The sequence below is a fragment of the Mercenaria mercenaria genome, chromosome 15, assembly GCF_021730395.1.
Source record: "Mercenaria mercenaria strain notata chromosome 15, MADL_Memer_1, whole genome shotgun sequence".
NCBI classification, from domain to species: Eukaryota; Metazoa; Mollusca; class Bivalvia; order Venerida; family Veneridae; genus Mercenaria; species Mercenaria mercenaria.
In genome coordinates this window covers 74,069,064-74,096,853 of record NC_069375.1, presented here as the reverse complement: position 1 = coordinate 74,096,853, position 27,790 = coordinate 74,069,064, and the positions used below count along the sequence as shown (strand labels likewise).

At 33.6% G+C, this 27,790-nt stretch overlaps 1 protein-coding gene and 1 long non-coding RNA gene across 2 annotated transcripts in view; one reads left to right on the top strand and one right to left on the bottom strand.

Annotated features, from left to right (window-relative positions):
• LOC128548832 (uncharacterized) overlaps window positions 1-27,790 on the top strand; it is a 242,259-nt gene that overhangs the window by 48,437 nt on the left and 166,032 nt on the right. The window lies entirely within an intron of this gene.
• LOC123562693 (uncharacterized) lies at window positions 10,952-13,974 on the bottom strand. The gene is made up of 2 exons (XR_008367518.1): window positions 13,355-13,974; window positions 10,952-12,551 (listed from the first exon to the last, which is right to left on the bottom strand). It is a non-coding gene; the product is annotated as an uncharacterized LOC123562693 (long non-coding RNA).

Sequence of the window (27,790 nt, the reverse complement as noted above, 5' to 3'; positions counted from 1 at the left end):
TATTCCCGACCCCAAATTTTTTTTTAGGCAGTCCAGGGGGCAATTTTTTTACATGTTTTGATCCTTTTTGATGCAAAATGCAATTTCAGCATCTGTGTCTTAATATACAACAGATCATTCAGATTTAGTTTCCACAGACCGCCGACTTCTTGCGCGTTTCGGAAGTCACAAGTTACGATCCCAGACTGACAGGGGTGTAAAATTCCACTCACCCGCTCGAGTTAAAGTCTGGATAGGACGGGTGGACTTCGCTGTATACTCGACCGATCGGGCGAGTGATTTTTACGTCGTAACTTTACCAAATTCAGAAATTACATCACGAATAAATATCTGGATTGGCAGGAATTTACTCGCGAATCGTAAAGATATCAAAACGTCATACCGGTAATTTTCCATTCCAAGAGCACGTGCGACTTGCATCGCCGTTATGTTTATCGACACCTACACAGAAAACGCGCGTAGTGCATTCATTTTTAAATATAATCGCTTCAAATTTTCAACATCGTTTGAGAAGTAATACAGTTTGAATTCTATAAGAATTTTAATAAAATATCGACAGAAATGTAGGCAAATTTCCATATAATTATTTGTAAAATTTCAAACAGCGCGAATTTTATTATTTATTTCTTTCCAAAAGTAAATAAATGAAACATACTATGGTCATAAAATTCAGACTTATGACCAGAAAGTACAAAATACAGAATTAAAAAATCTTAAATAACGAAAAGCGGCAGCAATTTAAATACATGGAGTAAAACTATTTTTGGCAAACGGATTTCTGTTAGTGCGGTTACGTGACCTCGTGAACGTAAATGAAAATGTGGTTTTAAAATAAAGCAGTATCATGTCGTTGCGGTTTTTAATAAGTTTTAAATGAATCTTTGTACATTTATTTTTTTACACAAGACTTTGTAAGATATTCTTCTCTAAAAAAGATGTAAATTCCATGATGGCAAATTGGTCACAGAGGTAGGATATCCACTATCATCGTTTGACACAATTACCTGTCAGTTTATTCTTGATATTGCACATTAGCTTTTAAAAAAAGATTATTTTTTAGTCAGTATTGATTTTTCTCAATCATTTAAAGAACCGAGGCGGTACGTTTCACATGGCGCGAAAACATGACGTAGTGACATGACAATCCCGGGCAACTATACCGCTTTGATCTCCACTTAGATGCTATGAAACCGACATACTTCTTTTATCTCTTTGAGGGGGTTTTAATTAATGATGAAAACAAGGTCAATTACTTAGTTTATCAACAACAACAACAAACTTTATTAGCAATATCGACATAACATGTCTTTGGCTAATGAACAGATAAAACTATAATAAATAACTAGATCTACATGCACATGAGTAAACATTACAATTATATGTATAATAAAAGAAATTCATATCAATGGTCTTAACTATAACGTTTCTGCCCTTAATTTATATGACTCGTTGATAAATTTACAAATATTTATTACAGTTTTTCTTTTTCTTGACCTCATTAATCTGTTGAATTTCTGCATAGTAGGCCATGAAAGATGTGGTATGTATTTTGATCGAATATTGGAAAATTTGCAGCAAGTCATCAAAAAATGATATTCTGATTCTACGACATTATGATTACAATTTCTACAAATTCTATTAGCTCTATCGGTACCAATATATCTTCCTGTTTCTATAGCCAGGCTGTGTGCTGAAAGACGAAAACATGTAAGCAACTTTCTAAGATAGTCATTTTCTACAATATCAAGATAAGGCTCATATCTAAATTCGGTTTTGAATTCTGAATAATAATCAAGTTTTGCCATATTGTTGATATCAAAGTGCCAGTTTTGCTTAAATTGGTCTCGGAGACGATTTTGTAACATAGGAAAATAATTTATATTTTCATTAATGTTGTTCCACAAATTGCTAAAACCTAAGTCATTCAATAATGATTTCACATGTTTAGCCCAATTTAAACATCTTGGGGAGTCAAAATTATTACACTGCATAATAAAAACATGGTACATAAGTGAATTTTTATTATTCATCAGTTTCAGCCAGTACTTCAAAACTCTTTCCTTACACAATATAGACAAAGAATATCTTCCTAATTCACCAAGAACAGCCATATTAGGAGTTTGGGGTTAAACCCCAAGTATTTTTTTTGCAAAATTTCAAGTGAACCCTATCTATAGATTTGGTATCATATACACCCCATATCTCTGAGCAGTAGAATAAAATTGGTTCAACCATGCGATCAAATAATAAAAGCTTAGTTTTCAGATCAAATTTAAGTCTAGAAAAGATTGAATATAAACCATTTATTGCTTTGAGGGACTGGTCGGACAAAGATTTAATTGCCTCCACCATTGATCCATTACTGCTAAACTTTACCCCGAGGTAAAAAGAGTCTACGATTTCTAACGGTTCATTATTAATACACCATTGGTCATTTTCTACTTTTCTTCGTTTTCTAAAAATACATATTTTTGTTTTATTAATATTGATCTTTAATCCCCATTTAACGGAATATACATATAAACTATCTAATTGAGCTTGGAGGCTTTGTTTGTTCCTAGTAAAAAGGACCATGTCGTCTGCAAATAACAACATATAGATACAAAGTTGAATTAAATCAGTTTCAGTCAGGGAATTAAAATCAAGGTTTGATGTTACATCGTTAACGAAAAGAATAAAAAGTATCGGCGAGAGTGGTTCCCCTTGTTTCAAGCCAAGCGACACCTCGAAAAAATCAGACATATTTGAGAAAACCTTAATACAGGCTGATACATGTTCATAAACTGATGTTAACATTTTAATCATTTTACTACTCACGCCAATGTCAAGTAGTTTATACCAAAATATTTCTCTGTCGATAGTATCAAAGGCCTTTTCATAATCTATATAGGCACAATATAGTGTTTCATTGGCTGACAAAAGTTTCTGAATAATACTGTGGAGGATGAATACACAGTCAGAAGTACTTCTATTATTACGAAATCCAAACCGGACATCACTGAATATAGATTGACTCTCACACCAGTTATTTAGTCTGCCACGTAAAATAAGAGAAAAAATCTTTGCCATTGTACTTATAAGGGATATGCCTCTATAATTACTGGGGTCAGACTTGTCACCTTTTTTATGTATTGGCACAATAATACCTTTTGTCCAACACAGTGGGTAAACACCATCATTAAATATCTTGTTAAAAATTGAAAGTAAAAATGGAGTTATAAAACCTTTGGCATCAATAAAAATGTCTGATATTATTAAATCACAACCGGGTGCCTTATTTCTTGACAAAGAAGAAATCGCTTTATTTATTTCACCCTCCTCTATAGGTTTATCTAGGCATTGTATTTCTACGAGATTATCCATATCATTAGATATATTAGGGATGAAATTACTCTCAACCTTCCTGTTAAGAATTTCAGAAAAATATGAAGCAAACTGGGCTGCATCAATTTGTGATGATTTTGCATTTTTCAAATTTCTGTATGTATTGACTTTGCTCCAAAATTGTTTTGGGGAATTTTTGCTCAAGTCGTAAAAATTTCTTTTTTCTTTCGAGAAATATTTAAATTTGGCTTTTCTTTTGGCGTCAGAAAAATGTTTTCTACTTTCTAAGAATGCAAACTTATTGACTAAAGAAGAGTCTAACTTGAATTTTCTCTTGGCATTAAAAATCTTGCCTTAGCAGCTCTGCAGTTATCATCAAACCATTTACTTTTACGCTTATTTGCTTTTGGTCTAACTTTAAAAGTTTTTCCAAATACCTTATTTGTACATTCATATATGGTTTCAGTAAACGAAGTAATATTAGAGTCAAGGTCACCCACATCATTTACAATATTGTAAGTGATGTTTTCAAATACATCTCTGCTCCTCTCTAATACATTTGTTAATTGATCTTTAATGCTAGCGTCCCATACAATTTTAGTGCTTTGAACACATTTATTATCTAACGGTGTGCACAGGTTATTTTGACATATAATATCAAAAGATATAGGACAATGGTCAGAGTATTCATTCATATCTAAAATTGACATATTCGAAATATTCTCAAAATTGCGGTAATTGGTGATTAGATAATCCACTACACTAGAACCAGTTCTGTTCCTGTTTAAGCAGTGATACGTAAACTCTCCCGGCTCCAAACGCCCGTTAGCTATAACAAGTCCGTGCTCTGTACATAAATTAATCAATTTATGGCCAAATGAATTTACCCTTTCATCACTAGAATTTCTGCATTCGATTGTTATACCTTCATTTTGCGGCAAATCTAAAAATCTATCAAGGTTAATATTTTCTATAAAGTCCCGCAAATTTCCCGTTCTACAGTTCAAATCACCTGTCAAAAACACCTCGCCTAGGGCACTATATCGCAAAATGTCATCACTTAACGAATCGAAAAAGTCATATTCATATATACACGAGTTTTCATTTCTATATACAAGCGATTCCTCCGGTGGAATGTAGCACGCGCAGAAATACAAGTCTTTTTCCTCATTTGATTGAATACATTTCAGTTTAAACCATAATTTACCGTTACGATTAACTTTTATTAACTCAGTGCTACTATTTAATGACTCTTTTATATAGACCACAATACCTCCGCTATGCCTTTTTGCTTTTTTATTCGTCTTTGGTCACGGGCAATTAAAGCAGTCGTACCCTTTCAAATTAATATTTGTAACGTTAGAGTTCCATGTCTCGCTAAATATTAAGATGTCATACTTCGAAATAAAGCATAAAAATTCTTCGTCATTTAATTTACTCGACAAGCCCTGTACATTCCATTGGAGGAAAGAAATTGTCTGTTCATTTTGTTCCTAGCCATCATTAGTGGAAGTGCTAGCTGAGTCCATGTTGCTGCGGTGATTTCCATTTAGATGCTGCTGACTGTAATTTTGCCGTCTATCCTTAAAGACAAGTTGATCATATGAGAGCACAGCATCTTTTCCCTCCTGTCTGGCTTTCACCAGTTCCGGTACCAGTTGCCGGCGTCGCTCCTGTATAGCCTTAGGGAAATGATCGCTCACCCTGTAATCCGTATTTTTCATTTTATCGAAAACGGCTTGCTTAACTGTTAATTTGTCAGGGTAGAAATTGAACTTAGCAACAATAGGTCTCGTTTTGCCATTTGAGTATTTCCCTAGGCGATGCGCACGATCCAGTTTAATCGTTGTTGATGCATTTTCAATGCCAAGGTTATCTTCACAAAATGATAACAGTTTTGCTGAACAGTTTTCGGCCATTCTATCATCAACACTCTGTGCCTCTTTAAATCCAAAAAACAATAAATTGTCCCTCATGGACCTGGCTTGCAAATCAACTATTTCACTAGATAGACGCACATTTTCAGTTTTAAGGTTTTCGTACTCCTTCAGTAGATTTTCATTTTGATTTTTTCCATTCATTAAGGATTTTTCAATCGTATTTTGTTTTTGCATGATCTCATCACATAATTGTGCGTCATAATTCCGGCTCGCTTCAATGTCATTCAGTTTCCGCCCCTGTTCATGCATCTCAGATTCTATACACGTTATACGTCTGTCTAAGGCGCCTACCTTCTCATTTATTTTATTTACTTGGGATTCTATGGAATCAAGCTTGCGCAGACGTATATCCATTGATACGAGTTTGTCCAAGATCATTTGGTTGTAGCTTGATGGATTAGGCAAAGCACCGTGCATCTGGGGTGGACTGAGATAGGTAAACTGTTGTGCGTTCTGGTAACATTGATTTTGGTTAGCCTTAACATGACCACTGTTCATATTTGCACTGTTACTCTCGCTTAACTGTGTGTATATCGGATTTGGTGTGTTTATAGGGTTATTACAATACATCATTTGTGGAACATACCCTTGTGAAAAACACTGGTTAGGCGAGTCACACATTGCGAAACGTTTTCCTTCTTGAGTTTCGCTCACCGAATCCGGAGAAGATTGAGATTTCGTTCTCTTTTGGGAACTTAAGCGACCTGCATTTTTCTTGTCTGATTTAGGACCCATTTAATGCTCCAACTTATAAAATCCATAAAATCACAAAAAGTTCATAGAAATAATCCATAATTATCAGATACAACGAACTTTTTCGGTAAAATTATCCAAATTTTCAAATTCGTGACCACCATATTTACGCATGCGCACTAACTTTTTATCAACAGAAAAATTACCAATAATTGTTTTTTTTCTTGCTTTCAATACAAGTGGGTGGATGATGATTATTGTGTCTATATAATATTTTTGGGACACTTTTTTCGGGAAGTATCTCTTGGGAAAGTGAAAATAACTAAATATTTTATGCTGTCTTAACACTTTAGGAAAATACGGTAGGGATTATAAGTACTATCGATGCAGTTATTATAGAGAGCAACTGGGTGGTAGAAACGGCAAAACAGTGTGAAAGAAAAATAACTTAAAGAATGTCTGCTATAAAAAGGAAATTTAAGAAGAACAAATATGCTTCTTTATAAAAAATGAAGTGTAGTGTACAAGAGAATATTATTTTCTACATTTGAAATTTACTTACTGAACATGTAAAATACTCCTTTCATAAAAATGACAATATTTTATATGTCAGTTGTTACCTGGGCAAGTGACTGCTCACTAAGGGCGGGTAGATTTTACTGGCTACTAGTCCTGCAGGGCGAGTGGTGCGAATTATTTTTTTTTACACCTTACTGAGTACCGCCAAATGTTGAACTATAATATGGTTTTTATCATTATGATTATCCATCACTTCCTGTGTCCAGATTAATGATATTGGGTACACAGAATTTAGACAAAAGATGTAACAGTTGCCACCATTTCATTCCTAGCAAAGAGGCCACCATTTTGTTCTCATCAAAAGATGTAGCTGAGGCCACAATTTCATTCCTGTCACAAGATATAACAGAGGCCACCATTTCATTTCTATCATTAAGGATGTTGGATACATTTCAGGCCAATTTGTTCTACAATTAAGAATTTTTTCATACTTTGCATGTTTGAAGATCTTTGGTATCTATTTCATATAAAAGCAAAAAAACGGTAGGTCACCGAACTCCTTTTCATTATATCGGTCATTTTCTACACACACTGTCAAGATAAAAGTGAAATTTGAAAAACCTGGAAAAATTGGGGGTACATTTCAAAACACAAACTATCTTTATCAGTTGTAAAATAACTGTATTTCTAAAAATTCAGCTTGAATATGCTATGAAGTCAGTATGAAATTTTAATGATTTTCACATAATACTGTTACTCATTTTCACAAGGCAATATAATTACCCCACCCACTTTTTTCCAATGGGACCAGTACTTGTATCAGTCTAAAGATAGCATAACATTATTTCTACAATTAAGATTTTTGAAATACTTTTTGTATATATTGTGTCTCAAAACTGCTTCAAAATAAGGGTAAAAAAATTGGGGGTCACCGGACATATAAGAGAGATATTCTGTATTTTACCATGAAAGTACCAAAATTTTAGAATATTGGGGTTTGCTGGCAAATAAGCTGTAACAACAAATATTTTCATGAAAAAAAAATGCCTAAACAATATGAACATGTGTGCAAAACATAATTTTAAATAACAAAATAGTTCCAAACCATTTACATCGACATTTCATCATAAAAAACAGATGTAATATTACCCCACCCACTTTTTTAAAGTTAAGTATGAATTATAAAGCATTGTTAACACTCCAGCATGAATATTACTATAACAATCTTCACCAAAGTAAAAAAACAATATGCATGGCTACATAATCTGGAATGTGTTGCATTATGGGGATGATCCGACCAGTATATCAAGAGTAATGTGCCCCTGATATAGTAAAAAATAGCAATATTTACCCATTTTTTACAACTGTATCATTTTTATTTAAAGCAATCTTGAATAAACTTAGAAAATTGTCTAAAATAGACAATGTGTACGGCCATAGGGTCTTGCAAGACCTAGATTTCAGGCATTTTCAGACTAGCAAGTCCAGATTTATCTGTCCCTGTTATATAAAATGTTGCAATATTTGACAATTTTAACGCTCTAGTTTGAACATTTTCATAACAATTTTGATCAGATTTAATGGCAATGTATACGAGCACAAGCTCTTGGAATAACTCGATTTTGGGTATGATCAGACCAGCTTGTCCGGAATTATGTGCTCCTGATATATCACAAAAGCTGTCTGTTAATAGCACACTTGAAGGGATTTAGGAGATACAGAGCAGACACAAAATTGAAGGCTTTGAGTTGTGACCTTGACCTTGAACCGACATGTGAGACTCATGGGTTCTGCACATTGTCTTGATGCGGTGATTATTTGAACCAAGTTTCATGAAAATCCTTCAACATGTTCAAGGGATTTAGGAGATACAGAGCGGACACAAAATGTTACGGAAGGACGGAAGATGGAAGGACGGAAGTAGGGAAGGATGGACAGAGACCATTCCTATAACCCCCACCACTTGTGGCGGGGGAGTTATAAACACCACGACAATAACCATGGAGGAAATGACCTTCAATTCAGCACCTATAAAATTTCATGTTGTGATAATTGCCTGCAAAAACAAGTCCCAGTACTGTACCGTATTATCATTTTCTAACAGATGGTTAACCACCTTAAATATTTCTAACAGGTAGTGAACCACCCCAAGTAATCTAAAATATTTCTAATTGTCACTCAAAAATGTTCTGGTATGTAGGACTCAATGAAAATTATCTTATATCATATATGATAATAAATCACCTTAATGTCCAGAAGTTGTGTTGAGCTACCTTAAATAATTCTTCCTATAGTAAGTTACTGAATTAAACCAACAAGAGCTGTCAGTGGACAGCGCGCTGAACTATTCTCAGTGCTTGATAAGCAATGAGTAAAACTTTAACATTACTATAAGCATATTCTAAGTCGAAAAGGGGCCATAATTCAGTCAAAATGCTTGATAGAGTTGCCTCCTCCTTTTTACAGACTGGGGTCATGATGGTAAACAAGTATGCAAAATATGAAAGCAATATCTCAATGGACTTTGAAAATATTTGGGGTGTTACGCAAACTTTAACATTTATTCAAAGTCGAAAAGGGGCCATAATTCAGTCAAAATGCTCGATAGAGTTGCCTCCTCCTTTTTACAGACTTGGGTCATGATGGTAAACAAGTATGCAAAATATGAAAGCAATATCTCAATGGACTTTGAAAATATTTGAGGTGGTACACAAACTTTAACATTTATTCTAAGTCAAAAAGGGGCCATAATTCAGTCAAAATGCTTGATAGAGTTGCCTCCTCCTTTTCACAGACTGGGGTCATGATGGTAAACAAGTATGCAAAATATGAAAGCAATACCTCAATGGACTTTGAAAATATTTGGGGTGGTACGCAAACTTTAACATTTATTCTAAGTCGAAAAGGGGCCATAATTCAGTCAAAATGCTTGACAGAGTTGCCTCCTCTTTTTTACAGACTGGGGTCATGATGGTAAACAAGTATGCAAAATATGAAAGCAATATCTTAATGCACTTTGAAAATATTTGGGGTGGTACGCAAACTTTAACATTTATTCTAAGTCGAAAAGGGGCCATAATTCAGTCAAAATGCTTGATAGAGTTGCCTCCTCCTTTTTACAGACTTGGGTCATGATGGTAAACAAGTATGCAAAATATGAAAGCAATATCTCAACGGACTTTGAAAATATTTGGGGTGGTACGCAAACTTTAACATTTATTCTAAGTCAAAAAGGGGCCATAATTCAGTCAAAATGCTTGATAGAGTTGCCTCCTCCTTTTTACAGACTGGGATCATGATGGTAAACAAGTATGCAAAATATGAAAGCAATACCTCAATGGACTTTGAAAATATTTGGGGTGGTACGCAAACTTTAACATTTATTCTAAGTCGAAAAGGGGCCATAATTCAGTCAAAATGCTTGACAGAGTTGCCTCCTCTTTTTTACAGACTGGGGTCATGATGGTAAACAAGTATGCAAAATATGAAAGCAATATCTTAATGCACTTTGAAAATATTTGGGGTGGTACGCAAACTTTAACATTTATTTTAAGTCGAAAAGGGGCCATAATTCAGTCAAAATGCTTGACAGAGTTGCCTCCTCCTTTTTACAGACTTGGGTCATGATGGTAAACAAGTATGCAAAATATGAAAGCAATATCTCAATGGACTTTGAAAATATTTGAGGTGGTAAACAAACTTTAACATTTATTCTAAGTCAAAAAGGGGCCATAATTCAGTCAAAATGCTTGATAGAGTTGCCTCCTCCTTTTCACAGACTGGGGTCATGATGGTAAACAAGTATGCAAAATATGAAAGCAATACCTCAATGGACTTTGAAAATATTTGGGGTGGTACGCAAACTTTAACATTTATTCTAAGTCGAAAAGGGGCCATAATTCAGTCAAAATGCTTGACAGAGTTGCCTCCTCTTTTTTACAGACTGGGGTCATGATGGTAAACAAGTATGCAAAATATGAAAGCAATATCTTAATGCACTTTGAAAATATTTGGGGTGGTACGCAAACTTTAACATTTATTCAAAGTCGAAAAGGGGCCATAATTCAGTCAAAATGCTTGACAGAGTTGCCTCCTCTTTTTTACAGACTGGGGTCATGATGGTAAACAAGTATGCAAAATATGAAAGCAATATCTTAATGCACTTTGAAAATATTTGGGGTGGTACGCAAACTTTAACATTTATTTTAAGTCGAAAAGGGGCCATAATTCAGTCAAAATGCTTGACAGATTTGCCTCCTCTTTTTTACAGACTGGGGTCATGATGGTAAACAAGTATGTAAAATATGAAAGCAATATCTTAATGCACTTTGAAAATATTTGGGGTGGTATGCAAACTTTAACATTTATGTGACGCTCACGCTCACGCCGGGGCGAGTAGGATAGCTCCCCTATTCTTTGAATAGCCGAGCTAAAAACCTATCAAAGTATCTTTCAAGTTCAGAACTGACTAGTACTGAAATAAATAAATTTCTTTTTAATTCACTGCACAAGATATTATATTTGAAAATTTCTATTAATTGACTATTTGAGAAAAGTACCTTGGACCTTTCATCAACGAAATTTACCAAAATTCTCTAATATAAAGCAAAGAAAACCTGTAATTTGTTCAGGATAATATTAAACAGTAATGTTCAAATCAAATAAAAGTACATGAATTTGTATACTGGGTATAAATAACTCAAACAGATTTTCTGAAAATCTATTAATAGAACAGTTTTACTTTATGCTAAAATTAGTTAACCACTGGACCAATGAAAAATCAATACTACCTTGTAATGAGGATGTGGAAAATTGCTGGAATCCCAAAATGTGTACAGTAACTAATAAATGGGGATCCAGAAACTGAATAAAAAAAAATAGGACAAGTCTAAAAATAAATTCCACTGACTAAGATTAGTAACAAAGTACTGGCTTGTTGAATATACCTTTTAATTGTTAAATATATTGTTTTTAAAAGAAATTTTTATTTTGATGGCAATTTCAACAGATTTAAGAGATAAAATTTAGTTTGAAAAGAGATAGATAGAAGATACATCCAAAGAACTACAAAATACATTATAGCTATTTGATACAACATGCAGATTCCTTCACCAATTATAGTTTAATTCTGTTAAAATCCCTTTTACCAAGTTAATGTGACTTGTGAATTTTCTTTCTATCTTTTACAATAGCACATCATCTTGGCTGATAGTGATTCTTTTTTTTTTAATTTGTACTTTATTGAAATCACTCAAAAATCCTAACTGATTACTGAAATACTGAACAGTTGTAAAGTTTCAACATCCAATTTTGAAAAATTTTGATTGATTTAAATACACATTAATTTTACATTCACTCTTAGTCTAAACCTGTATGATATAATGAACACAATTCTCTCAGATCACTATCTGTTTACTGGAGGAATCACCGTGTAAAAGTCAAATCAAAATAAGTGTAGACCAGTCTGTAAATACTGTCTCTTCTGTCAATGGTAAACCTGCTTCCAAACTTTTCCATACACTAAAAGTTTTCATTTTACTAGTATAATCTTTCTATGTATGTTGTTTCGTCTGAATCACCGGATTTTTTCTGCATCCTAAACTCAGTGTTGTCGACCTCTGTAATTGACTTTGTACTTCTGTTCTGTCACCCACGAACATTATTCATAAAATTTCTTCACTTGACAAATTAATCAACACATATGTATAAACATCAACATATGTGTGAAGTCTGGAGTACATCTGACATTGTACTTATAATATAAAATTCTGGTTCACGTATTTTTTAAGAGTATCCTGCACAAAGCTCAGCAAAAATTTCTCTCAGAATTGATAATTTATAAATTAATGTTACTTCAAATACTTGTCAATCTGACTGCACATCATTTAACGACCACACATTTACAGTTGACACCTCATCATGAACTCTCACTGGGGCTGCATTATTGTACTCGCCCTTACTTCGAACTTTACCAGTTATAAGAAGGAGAAATGTGGTCTGTTTTGCTCTTTATTATTTCCTTAGTATCTGTTCTACCAAGACATTTCTCAAACTGTACTCTACTCATATCTGGTTCTGAAAACAGACATAATCATATCTGGTTCTGAAAATTGACAATCAATACAATTCACATTGTTACAGAATACTAACTTGATTACTTATAATTAAATATTTTAAAATTATGTATACTAGGTCTTTATTAATTCATTCATAAATCATCATGATAAAACATATTTAAGCACGATGGTCCATTACTCCAGAAAAGATAACCTTAAGGCCTCAACAGATATTAAGTTCTAGTTGTACAACACTAATTTAATTATCTCAAAGATGTACTATTTTAAAATAGGTACTGAAAAGAATGTCTGAATGTAACCATTCTTAATAAAAAATAATATCCAATGAATTTGATTATGCATGACACAAATGAGCCACGCCATGAGAAAACCAACATAGTGGCTTTGCGACCAGCATGGATCAAGACCAGCCTGTGCATCCACGCAGTCTGATCAGGATCAATGATGTTTGCTTTCAAAGTCTATTGCAATTAGAGAAACCATTTCATAGCGAACAGCATGGACAAGACTGCGCAGATGCTGGTCGGAAAGGCAATATGTTGGTTTTCTCATGACGCGGCTCAAATCTTACAAAATAGAACATGTCCTAATCTGTTGGTCAAGAAAGATTTACGAAATCAAGGAATAGCATCGTACACACGATAACATTTGGCTGTACATCTTAAATTTAATTGGTGTTGTACAACAAAAACCTACCGTCTGTTGAGGGCTTTAGAATGAACTAAAATAATTAATCAACAATTACAGTACAGTATGATCTACTATCAAATGACAATACAATATATATTTTACATGACTCACCAGACTTTTGGAATCTGTAAACAATAAATGAACAGGAACAATGCCACACCACTCATGACAACTTCCGCATTCATTCTGGTGCTGTGCTATTTTGTGTTGATGTCGTATGTATTTCCATGTTGTTTTTTCTCCAGTATTTATTTTGGAAATTTTATGGAAAATGTAGACAAGCTTTAATTTACTGTCGCCCAGTGGCTGCTTTTAATTTTCAGACTTTTGTAAGCTGCCTTGTCAAGTGGTCCAATTCAATAAGTCCTTCCTTCCTGCCATTCTGGAAACTGGATAAAGTCCTCATGGATCACTAGTGTAGGAATTCCGAATGCCAGGCAAAATGTCCTTTTTTACGAACCATATTTAGATCTATAGAAATACTTCACAGTCTGTTCCGGTACTCTCGACAGCTAACAGTTACTGCCTAAAACTGATGGCAAACGTAAAACAAATGACAGTTGTGAGACGAAGAATTCGTCAACTTTTTAGCCAAAAAACTGCATCAAGACGACACTTCCGCATTGCGCCAAAACAAACGACCGCTTTACGAAACCGGTGAATGTCGTTAAAAATCCCGCGATAAACTTAGATTTAAAGCCTCAACGAATAGTGTTCTTCTACCTTTTCCATTAAGACGCCGGTTATTGAAGATTCTCTTGGATAGCAAGCAAAAAATAAGTAAAATTCAACACACTTAAATTTTTCGACTTTACGTAAAACGAGACAATTCGCGCATGCGCACAAAATGTATCGAACTACCTTAAAAATGTAAAACAGGCCACTCTTTCATTGATACCGCAGTAACCAGGGGAAAGACAGCAAACATTTTTCAATACCTGTACCTCTTTCCCCACCCCACCCCCACCACCACCAGGTTGAACAGCTTTGGGGGTCTGCAGTGAGGTCATTATAAACTTTCTGTCTCTACCTGTGTCCGGATTAATGCCATTTGAATACTCAAAACTTATAACAGAGGCCACCCTTTCATTCCTACCAAAGATATACCAGAGGCCACCATTTCATTCCTATCAAAAGATGTAACAGAGGGCACTATTTCATTCATATATTTCTAACATTTCCAGGGGGAAGACAGCGAACATTCTTCCTTACCTACCTCTCCCCACCCAACCTCACAACTAACAGGTTCTAACAGGTTGGACAGCTTTGGAGGTCGGTAGTGAGGTCATTATAAACATACTGTTTCTTCCTGTGTCCAGATAAATGACATTTGAATAATCAAAACTTAGACCAAAAATGCATCAGAGGCCATAATTTCATAAACAAAGGGTCTGACAGCATCTGTAGTGAGAACAACTGTCCTGTAAAAGGTTTTAGGGAATGAGGGTTGGGAGTGTCGAGATTGTTTGGTGCATTCTTAGTCTATATATCCCCAGTAGTGTCATTCAGTTTACAAAAAAAAACTGACTGATTATATAATGTAAGATCTGGTTAAAAATGTCTGCATATAAGCATGTGCAAGTTTGTGCTTTGTGAAATTACTGGTAGCATTGTCAGCCATGCATGTTTTAACTTTATAAAAAAAAATATATATATATATATAATCCCTACCTACCTACCCACTCCTAAAAATCTGGATCGGAGCACTACAAACAAACAATTTTTTAATTTAGGCCTCAGTTATTATCTGATAATGCTAGTCATATGTTAAGTGATTACGATTTTGAAGTTTTCTTCTTCAAGTTATATATGCTATTATATGCTAATGACACAGTCACATTAACAGAGACCCCTAATGACCTCCAGTCAGCTCTTAATGCTATGTCAGAGTATTGCACCTCATAGGGGCTAAAGTTGTCATATTTCGGAAAAATAAGAGAGGTATGCGTAATGCTTCAGTATTTCAACTTGAGGGTAATATTTTAGAAATTGTTGACTACTTCTCATACCTAGGTATTCAATTTTCATTCAATGGCAAGTTCGGTAGAACTAAGGCTCATTTAGTTGACCAAGCACGCAAAGCTATGTTTGCAGTTATAAGTAAATTCAGGAAGTTGTTTTTACCTACGTATTTGCAGTTGCACCTTTTCGATACCATGGTTACTCCTATTGTCTTGTACGGCTCAGAGGTATGGGGAAGGGGTTGAACATTTAGATATTGTTGATAAATTCCAGATGAAATATATAAAACTTATTTTAAATTTGAAGCAGATTACCCCTAATAACATGTTGTATGGTGATTTTGGTATTTTATCACTTTCAAGTCGTATTAAATGTAAAGTGTTAATTTTTTGGAGTAAGTTAATAAGCTCCAAGGAAAATAAAATTTGTAATATTTTGTGCAGAACCTCTCTCACTGTCTCAAAGGCAAAACAAGAAATTTAACTGGTTATGTTATTTTAAAGAAAGTTTGGATTCTCTTGGTATATCTAATTATTCGTTAGATCAGAAGATTCGCTCTTGTAACTCTTTCAAAAATGTTGTTAATACTAGAATTAAAGATCAGTTTATACAAAACTGGAACTATTTAGTTAATAACTCAAGCAAATGTTTAAATTATAGAATGTATAAACACAAATTTGTATTTAAAAAATATTTCAAGCTTTTACCTTTTGACCTTAGCATTTCACTTTGTAAATTCAGATGCATGAATTATTTGTTTCCAAAAGAAAAAGGTAGATTTGAAAACAATGCAGGAGAACAAAGTACTTGTCAATTGTGTAACAGTAATATTTTAGGATATGAATTTCTTTTTTATTACAAATATATATTTCAATGTTGATAGAAAAAAATGTACATTTTTTTCTATTAACATAATATTCATCTATATATTTAATACTCTCAAATTTTCGGACCTTGTGAACAATTACAATAAGAATATTTTGTTAAAACTGGCTGTTTTCTGTAAGAAAATTATGTCTGCTTTTAGATATATAGTTAGTTCTCATCCTCCACATCATCAGTTACTATACGATTTGTCAGGTTTTATATGCCAATCTGATTTTGTTACTATGACTTGTTATTGTTACAATTGTTGTCAGAGGCCCTAATGGGCCTTGACTTGATTAATAAACTGTAAAATGTAAAAAGCAGTGAAAATGACCAAAGCCGCAAGGACAGATTCCTGGCGTGTGTGCGTTATCACTATCAAATGCAAACTATTTCTAACATGAAAAATAGCGGTAAACCTTGACAGTCAGTAAACATGACGGCTGTATTGTAACGATAAGATGTTTATTTCATTATTGAGAAACGGGGAATCGGGTAGTTAAACCATTAGGCCATTCAACTATTTTGTTACCTGCAGCCTGAAGGCCGCAGGTATATTGGAATGCAACAAGTTGTGTAGCACATGGGGAATGGGTGATATCACGTGATTTTTTACCGATATGTGATTGGTTTTTCGCATTTATGGAACGCCGTTTTCGCAATATAGCTGGCAAGCTATATGATATATAGAGAAATGCTTGTGATCTAAATTCCTCATTCATTATTTTATATAATTTATTCAAACTTTCAGCAATGATCAATATTGATACTTAATTGTGCATAAGAGACTTTTTAAATGCTCTTTAATTTCCTGGATTATGGTTCTGTGTTGTTTTGCTCTATATGTCAACGTCGTCCGGGTGAATTTTTTAAGGCATGAATCACATTTGTGATAGCTCTAGTAAAGTGTTTCAATAGTCAAGGAATGTGACCAGTTGAGCTAAAAGCTATGTTGTACATGAAAGGGAAATATAGTTATTTTTGCTAAAAACAATGACTTTCAGAATTAAGAAATACCAAAGAGCTATAAAAAATAAATTTAGATTAGATTAAAAATAGATTATCTCCTGTTGCGATTCCGTGTATTTCATACTTCTTTGGAAATACATATTTCATAGATCTACTTGTAAAACATGTAGAATGGAGTAATATTTTCTACATTAAAGCGTAATGGTATGAAAAAAAAACTCGCTATTCACCCATAAGTTACTTTTAGACTGTGGTCACACAAACATCGATAACAATTTCTATTTCTGGTCTGTATAACTTCTGGCCGCAGGAAATCTTTCGACTTGTACTACTTTTGAATTTTGTTGACTGGTTTACCATGACGTTAACTCTGAATTACTAATAAGGACTTAATCGACTTTTTCGATAATGTATTCGTTATCCTTTTCTATTTATACGTTCATTCACAGGATACTTACGGGTGAAATAGTTTTGTTTGTTCAGAGGATCATTTTCTTGCAGACGGGCAGACAGACGGGGGTCAACCTATAGTCCTCTCCTGTCTCATCTCATCGATATTTTGACATCGTAAGGTAACATTTCTTCGGGAATCGACGGTTAATTTCTTGCAAGACATGGTAGGGACCTTGTGTATACATACATTCAGTTTCTAGTTCGTATTTTATGATAGTGTGGACGGATAGCTCAGTGGTTTGCACACTGGCCTTCCAATCCTGATGTTGGGGTTCGATCCCCGGCAGCTACTCAGGAATTTTCAGAAACGCTTTTCATTGTTTCCCACTCAACTAGAGGTGTACTGGTCAGGAACCCAGGCAATCCTTGCGTGTATCAGTGCTATACACTGGGCACGTTAAAGAACCAGGCTGTCTATTCGCAGCGAGCTAGCCTAGGTTAGCCGGACAAGCCTGTATCTGATTTCTGATCTCTCTGTCGTGGGGGCTTTGTCTCACTCTGTCCCTCTGGTCCCTCTGGTCAGATCGCTCTTTGTCTGTACTAGTAGAGTTATGAATTATGTAAAGCGCCTTTGAACGTGAAATTGATCATGAAAAGGGCGCTATATAGAGTGTAAAGCCAACTCAGAACACTTGCATGTAAACGATGCTAAAGCATTCAATTAATTTTATTTAATTAAGTAGGATAGCGAGTCACAGACACTCGAATCCAACCACTCCCAATGGATTAGTGCAAGCATCGCATGGAGCAGGGTGGGGGGAGGGGGGGGGGCGGGGTGTTGGGTTCGACATTAAATGACATTATAAACATGACGACTGATCAAAAGAAACAATTTTGTATGCATATTTTTATTTCATTTACGCATTTTAAGGACATAAATCGCCTTTTGTACTCGCAAGATGGAATACAGTATCACTCGCAAATACGAATTCAGATCAAATATCAAAATTGGCAAGTCGGCATACAGTAAATGTTTTTTCACCGACTAGAGAACAATTAATTTCATTCAAAAACGCAACAGAAACAAAACATTTTATTTACATACATTTATGAAGTATGCATACTTGTTACAGAAAACATCATGGATAATTTAGAGACCGTACCATAGCTCTTCGCATACTTTGATTTTTCAAACTAAAGTGTAGAGATAGTACCTAAGTTTTTCAAATCATAGGTTTGAAGTTAAAAGGCTTTGAAATGAAGAGAAATGTCCATATATTTCTCAAAAACAGAAATATAGACAATATTTTAACCAGAAGTGCGGAGTTATGAGCATTTAATATTTTCATGATAACGAAAATTTTGTGATCAAGGAAATGTAACTCTTCTTGAACATGGAGAGCATAAACATCAAAGGGACATAATATAGTCAATATTTTCTAATTGGGTGCATTTGATTTAACATTCCACTTTGATCTGGATTGCTAAATACTGATCCATGATACTGTGTGCTAAAAATTTAGAACATCTGGAACAGTCTATTAACAGCAAAACTATGCTTTAGCAGAATCTAAATAGTTAAGCTCTAACTGGGACTCGAACCCAGGACCTCTCACCCCTAAGGCAGACACTCTACCACTTCCCTATAACAGCAGTAGCTAATAGCTATGCAGTTTAATTGCTGGATTACATTGCGTGAACTGGAACAATAATCGGTGAACTCCGGATTATCGGCGTAATCGCTTTGTTACCTAACGGCAATTTTTGTGTAAAGAAAAAATATAATCTAATGCTGCCAACGTCATAATTGGTCAAATCTGCCCAAATTTCTCTGACTTGTTGTTCAGAGTATGAACTTACTAACTGGCAGTACCAGTGAAATATTACTTATACTGAATCTTTTATATTTGCCCTTTTTGCAGCTGCCGAACGGCAAAGACGATGAGATTTGTCCAAATATAAGTAATTATTTTACCCGTTTTGAGAGGATTTCAATTGATGGGAAATTACAGTTACAAACTAAATACATTTCTGCAACACATGGAGTCATTAGCATTCACTGTCAATCAGTATTATGACTGAGATCGACTGTCATTCATTCATTTCAAAGTTTCATAGACAGAGTCCGTTGTTTACATTTTTATCGTAACCGGTGCACTTGTAAAAATCACTTTAGTTTGAAAAATCAAAGTATGCGAAGAGCTATGGTACGCATCCCCAACTTTGAGCGTGAAATATACGAGAACCGCAACTCTTGTCGGTATTAATTTTTTGCCTTGTGCGCCGTTGTAGTTGTTTCCCTTTACACTAAATTATCGATAAACCTGCTGTTTGGCATTTATAGGTAAACTCGGCTCTACATTTTTGAGCAACGCATCTTGGTTAGACAGAATTATTGAAGTATGCAAATTAAAGCAGAATGTAACGCATCTTTAAGCTACTGTAATTAACTGTATTTTAACATTTATTTTTATAACTCTTTGATTTTATGGACTTTGCTAGATACCGACATTGTTCCAGGAGTTATAAATAATTAAATTATATTAAACAATAAGTAAAATATACGATTTTACAGTAAAAATACTTGTTTATCATGCGTATGTAATGTTGATTTTCTGTCCTGTATATGCTGAGTTAAGTTATACGTTTCGTTGAATGCATTGACCGAAAATATAAAAATAAAAAATGCCACTTTTCAGTGGTAAAGGATATACATAAAACATCACACAAAACGATTCCTTTTGTTTCAAATCCCTTTTGAAAGCCTTTCCCCTTTTTGCTGTGAAACGTAATGTTGTAAAATTATGTTCTCGCGTTATTTTTTTTTTAATTTATCGCCCTGAAAATTTCGATTTTGACAATTACTGCATATTGACTGTAAGTGTTTTATGCGTGATTTTTTATGGACCTTTGCGAATACACCGGATGGAGACAAGATAAACACCACAGGCTATGCTAATTACCCCCAAAATACGTCTGTAATAAAAATCATCAACTGAGACATAAAGTAGAGATGTTCGATCTGCCATATATATCTTCTTATAGCTTAAACGATAAAACAGATATTTATTTATTTATTAAATTATTTATCGGCAAATTGATCATAGATGTACTTTTTTTTTTTACTTATTATACTTTTTTTGCATAAAATTTTAGATGGGTGTAGAAAATTATAAAAGAAATTTAGGTGACGGCTAAGCAGTTTGTTCCAGAATAGTTTCGAACAGCTGGACAATACAACCTAAACTGAATTAAACACAGAAGATATGAATTTTGGCAATTTCTAGTGTCATGTGTTTTTTTTTAAATGCCTAGATCTACTACTATATAAGTTCAACATTTCATTTGAGTCATCTTTGTGCACATTTATATTATACATACATTTGTTAAAAAGCATCACACATTTTATAATTGTCTAAAACACACACTCTCTTACATTTTACAATTAACCTAAAGTATCTATTTGCTATTAAAAATTATTGTATTAAATAAAACTTCACTGTTTCACAATATTCGCAGTAAGACCATAAAACATTTGTGAAGAGGTGTCCTACACGATAAACCAACCTAAAATCGCCGTCTTATCTGCTGCTTATCAGCGATTATGTAATGGGCAATTTTGCACAACAGGGGTCCCCGTGGACCATGAAGATCTGTAGGGTAGGAATTAATTTTCCTTTATGGAATGTAGAATAATAATATAGTTATAAAAATGTCTTTGTTTTCATAAAAGATTTCTGCCAATATCATGATAATGAAAAAGGTCATATACAGGTGAAAGTGATTATTGTATTTGATAAATATATACATGTTCTTTTTTTTTCAATTTGAATAATAAGTTTCGTAAAGTGTACCTTTTTTCATCTTCTACTGAAATGCACGCACGGTAAATAAATCAAATTATCACCACAGTTAATATGACCATCATTCATTAATTTTTAATTTATACTTTTACGTTCACGCAGTGATCAGTGAACGTAAAGAAGCCATGGTTGTATGTAATATTTTAGGCACATACATAACAAAATTTTCGCGAAATGTTTCAATTATTGAACAGTTTATTGTAATATCGTCAAAAATTATACCGGCACACAGCTTGTAAAGCAATTACATAGAATTAATTCTAATTGCCTTTTTAATTTAATGCGGACTTTTTTTAAGACCAATTTATTTCCAATTAAAGATGTGACTTAAAGTTTGCTAATTCAAAAAAGTTTTACTTTTAATCATAAATATTATATAAATAAATAAATAAATAAATGATAAAATGCTCGAACAGATATGCAACACATTGATAAGCATTGCCTTGTGCCGTCGTACCGTCAAGTAAATATTTGTGAAAAGCGCGCTCAAGATTGCGATTACTTCATTTTCAAATTAAAATGGAAGCAATTTGTCATAATTCAATTTTAAAATAAAAATTACCCAGACAATGTTCAGACAATGGAGAATACTTCACGAGGTTATAAAATAATGTCATTTTGATAGAAAATGTTTTTATAGCCTTTTAAAACCTGACATAACCGACCTTTTCAAAATTTCTATATAGAAATACATAGAAACCATAGTCATCAACTTCAAACAAAAATGGAAGCAATAAGTTTTTGTATCACATCGATAAAAAATATATTGAAATAAAGGGCAAAAAATGAAGATTACTTCACGAGGTTATAAAATTTTGTTAAATAACGATAAAATTACGTTTTTAATGTTTGAAATATATTTTCCTATACAAATCTATAGTAAAACTGTTTATCGATAAACGTTATCGGGTCCGCGATCCGTGTATATTCAAGGGAGACTACTTTTGCCGAAACTACTGGTCAGTGTATTGGAATGTTGGCCATGGTCTCTATAAAGTGATTTTTACAAGTGCACCGGTTACGATAAAAATGTAAACAACGGACTCTGTCTATGAAACTTTGAAATGAATGAATGACAGTCGATCTCAGTCATAATACTGATTGACAGTGAATGCTAATGACTCCATGTGTTGCAGAAATGTATTTAGTTTGTAACTGTAATTTCCCATCAATTGAAATCCTCTCAAAACGGGTAAAATAATTACTTATATTTGGACAAATCTCATCGTCTTTGCCGTTCGGCAGCTGCAAAAAGGGCAAATATAAAAGATTCAGTATAAGTAATATTTCACTGGTACTGCCAGTTAGTAAGTTCATACTCTGAACAACAAGTCAGAGAAATTTGGGCAGATTTGACCAATTATGACGTTGGCAGCATTAGATTATATTTTTTCTTTACACAAAAATTGCCGTTAGGTAACAAAGCGATTACGCCGATAATCCGGAGTTCACCGATTATTGTTCCAGTTCACGCAATGTAATCCAGCAATTAAACTGCATAGCTATTAGCTACTGCTGTTATAGGGAAGTGGTAGAGTGTCTGCCTTAGGGGTGAGAGGTCCTGGGTTCGAGTCCCAGTTAGAGCTTAACTATTTAGATTCTGCTAAAGCATAGTTTTGCTGTTAATAGACTGTTCCAGATGTTCTAAATTTTTAGCACACAGTATCATGGATCAGTATTTAGCAATCCAGATCAAAGTTGAATGTTAAATCAAATGCACCCAATTAGAAAATATTGACTATATTATGTCCCTTTGATGTTTATGCTCTCCATGTTCAAGAAGAGTTACATTTCCTTGATCACAAAATTTTCGTTATCATGAAAATATTAAATGCTCATAACTCCGCACTTCTGGTTAAAATATTGTCTATATTTCTGTTTTTGAGAAATATATGGACATTTCTCTTCATTTCAAAGCCTTTTAACTTCAAACCTATGATTTGAAAAACTTAGGTACTATCTCTAGATAATTGGATTACAAATAAATTTGGCGTGATATTCATCAATTTCGTGACTTGGTCGAGTAAATTTTCATGCAATGAGTGTGATCAGTCAATATTTTTTAAACATTACCTGTCAGTTTCATCTATCATATCATCATATACACATATTTATGTTAGACTTATCGTTTAACTTAAATACACATGCAGTGTAAAGCCAAATAATGAATTTAATGACGATTCTTACCTTTTAAGTGTCATTTTATTGTTTTGATCACTCGCAAGAGGAAGTGGGGGATACAGTCGTTTATATGGTGTGGTGACTTGGTCGGATGAATTTCTGTGCAGTGAGTGTGATCAGTCAGAATTTTGTATGAATTACCTGACTGATTCATCTGTTATTGTCCGAAAGTATATTGGCACTCATTATTTTCGCCAATATTTTCGGGTGTTTTCGTTAATTTACGCAATATTTGTATCCTGGAAATATCTATATTACTAAGGTAACATAAAGGAGTAACCGATGACACGGTAGCGTAGAGGTAAGGTGTCTAACTTCCACGCACGATACTACAGGTTCGAAACCACTTAAAGATACACAACTAAAAATCTGACATACTAAATATGACTAACACATTTGTTAATAATTCGTTAATAAAAATGATGTAACAGAGCTTGCAAAAATGTTTTTAAAACTGGGATTTAAAAAATGAATTAAGCATGTAAATGTATTGAATGTATGTGTAAAATGACAAAATGACCACTCATGTCTTTTTAACAAACTGCTGTATTGAACAGTACCTATGTACCCATTTACTCTGTTATCTTTGGAAATATTGCTGAGAAAATTTTGCTGTCATTGTATTTTTATTCCTATGACAAAACAAAGCACACTTTGACAGTATGATGGTTAGTAGTGTACCTTGAAAACACTTAAAAAAGAAATGTGTTGCAATGTTATCGATACTCGCTTTATTTTTACATTATTCTATCTATCGTATTTCATGAATTTTAATTGTTTTCTCTTTTAGTATTTATTTTTTGGAACGCTTGTCTTTTTATCTAAAATTCTTTTGAATCAATTTTATTCCACTGTTTTAATGCGGGTGAATATGTTTACTGTTAATAAATGAACCATAAATACCACGATACGTTTGACCAAATAAGTAATTAGTCTGCATATAAAATTTTGGAATTTGTGGACAAAAAATATATGTTCCGACGTAGGACTAGAACCCACAACCCTGATATTGGCAGCTAAACGCTTTGTTCGCAAAGCTACCTGCACATGCGACAGTCAGTTAATAGTTATATATGTAATGTTGAGTTATATCGCTATTTATGTTCGGACACCGAAGATTGATTTACGAAAATATTCCTGAGTTACAGGTCAATACTTAAGGACAATAAATCACCACATGCACATATTTATAGTCCGTTTTCTTTGACCAAAGGCATTTGTTCATGTGCTACATAAAGTAGTCCCATTCATGAACAATGCGGATGAATTACCAATGATCAAGCAGTTCTTATTCATCCTTTATCAATTCACACTGGCCATTTAGATTATATAAGGTCTGTCAATGATTAGGTATTCCAGCCCATGCTTACATCACTGACTTCCAGCTGTTCATGTAAGGTCAGGCAAAGTTTATCTTAGATATGAGGCACATTAGCATTTGTTTCTTATACATGTATATTTATAGATTGGCATTTTAGATGAAAATAACTCTAGCAAAACCCGCAACCATCAGACATCTCAAGGCTTTGAATTGTTTACATTATTTTATCAATGAGAAAGATTGCGTCGACCCCAAGTTGAGATGACGGGGTGTTACATTTTTATCTGTTTATGCAAACCTGGTACTATAGAAAGAAAAACTCGAAAGTACAACATTTTTTGTAACACTTGCAATGTACAAAAGCTGTTTAATTTTCTTTATATAAATGCTTAATATTTTGTGTTGGACTTTAATGAAGACCTCTGTTTTCTAACTACATTCATAGAACCACATCCTAATCTACTAAGTACTTAATATAACCAATGGCCATGAGTACTTCATCAATTTAGGAATAGGCTTTTTATCTACCCATCGTCAATTTCTTTAAAATGCATCCCTTCCTCATTTCTGCATGAAGTGTGAAAAGTAGCAATCGCGTCCCCTTAACCAATAGAATAAACTGACGATACAACGGAAACCCCTATTGAACTGTGAGATTTAAAATGTATTCACAGTCTTTTAAAAGTATATATAAGAATTTCAGAAACCTACTGTCTAAATGGCCATATTTTTCTCAAATTGGCCTTGAGTCCAAAATATTCATATTTTTTTTTCGCTCTTCCGTTTCCTTAAAATACAAGGAGTTGATCGGGATTAATTCCCTTGGATAATGTATTTCGTCTAAAGACACTATGAAAATTAGAAATAAAAACTAGGATAACTTTCTTATTTCTGATCGAAGCATATAAGTATGAACACTCAGTTTCTAAGTTAGAACATTCCTATCCGATGATCATGGTTTCAGTGAAAACATTGAAGAAAAGTTGTTTACACAGTTTTTTTTTTTTTTTTTTTTTTTTTGCGCTGGATTCAAATCCTGTCAACGCACACATCTAACATTAACATACATATTATGATAAGAAAATATCAGCTGCCAATGTTTGTTGTATTTGGAAATTCCAGTCATTATTAAAAGAGTCGTTTCTTTTTTTAAAATATGAAACACGAGGGTTGTCCCAGAAAATCGTAGACATTTTTTAATATTTCGAAATTAAGCAACGCATAAAAAATTATTTTAACTGATGTTATTTTATTGACATTGTATACTCTGCACGACTATAGAGTTTAAAATTAAATATCTGTCATATTATTTGAGTATTTTTTAAATAACGGACAGTCATCAGTGCTAATCGGCGCACGCTCAATTTTCCCACTTCAAAAAGAAGTTGTTTCTGTTTAAATTTGTCGTTAACGGCAATGTGTGGCGCGTAATTATCTTGCATTTCAAGTTTTTGACGTCACTAACATTATAACAATGACGTAAGTTTTGAAAGTAATGATTGCACACCATTAAGAAATTGCGACGTCACATAATTATATTAATTAAGAAATAATTTATAGCAAAACAGTGCTTTATCACTATTTATACACGATGGGTGGTTATACGTCGGGCGTAATAATTTCACGAGGGCGACGTATAACCGCCCGAGTGTATAAATAGTGATAAAGCACTGTTTTGCTATAAATTATTTCGATTCTAATATGTTCTTTATTGTAAAATTTATATCAAATATGATGGAACTGTTTCTTTGCGCAATCATGGCGCCAATTGTAGGTATTTGTTAAAACACGCCAAGACCGGGAACCGAGTAATACGTCTTGTGGCAGAATTTAGTTCGAGCGAAAATTATTGCGAATTATTCAGCAAAGCGAATAACTAATTTCGTTTAAAACATGTTATTATGTATTTCATGAAATTTGAAAGCGCTATTTCTTGATGCGTACATTGCGCTAAATAGCACGTTGACGTGACGTCAAGATAACATTGTTGCCACACTATAAATTCAAAATTGCCAACGACGTTCACGACGTCATCTAAATTTATCATGCAACTACTATGCAAAGTGCCTGATATCACTTGCCTGATATTTTATTTTGTTATTAGGTCATTGACCTGATATCAAAATTAAGCTCCTCCCATAATGACGGACTAGTTTTTACATCAGTTTCCTTCCAGACTGATTTTTATTACAGAGTCCAGTTTCAGTGTTGCACAATTTTTTTTCTAAATAGAGTCTGTAATCTCAACAAATTTCCTTTAATATGGTTGTCTCTAATTTTATCACACAGACAATAGCACCGAATCATGTCATTGTGAAACGTTCATAATGACATCACAATGTTTACATGGATCGATTCTTGGAAAGGTTTACAATACACTTGTCAATGTATGATACACTTATTCTTGATTTATCCTACCCTCATACAAGATATAGCGCAATATCGGCCTGCCTAATAAACTTTGCTTTATCTAGTCAGTGTCAAGATATCACTTTTGCGGGAACTTTTGAAATCATTTATTTTATCAAAGTTTTGCATTTAAATCATAACCATTGTATTGGAAATGACTGAACTTGGAAAATGAGTGGTCAAATCAAAGGTTTTTATCATGAAACAAAAAAGTTATTGCTATTTTTCACTTTTACAGCATTTCAGCCGGAAATTTTGAAAACAATTTTTTTTCCGAATTTTTCATTGAAACTGTTATCATTGTATTGGAAATGTTCTAACTAAGAAAATAAGTGGTAAAATTAAAAGTTTATATCCAGAAACAAAAAAGTTATTGCATTTTTTCAATTTTCCACAAACTGAATTACAGTACACTAGCAAACGTCATATTATACTGTATGACGTCAAGTCTGCACACTGTTGCTCTTTCCAACGACTTTTTTCCTAATTTTCTGAACAGGTAGGATAAATAGAATATTAGATTACTGTCTGAATAAATTTAAATTTATTAGGCTCGTCTACGAAAAAATATAAGGCTCGGCA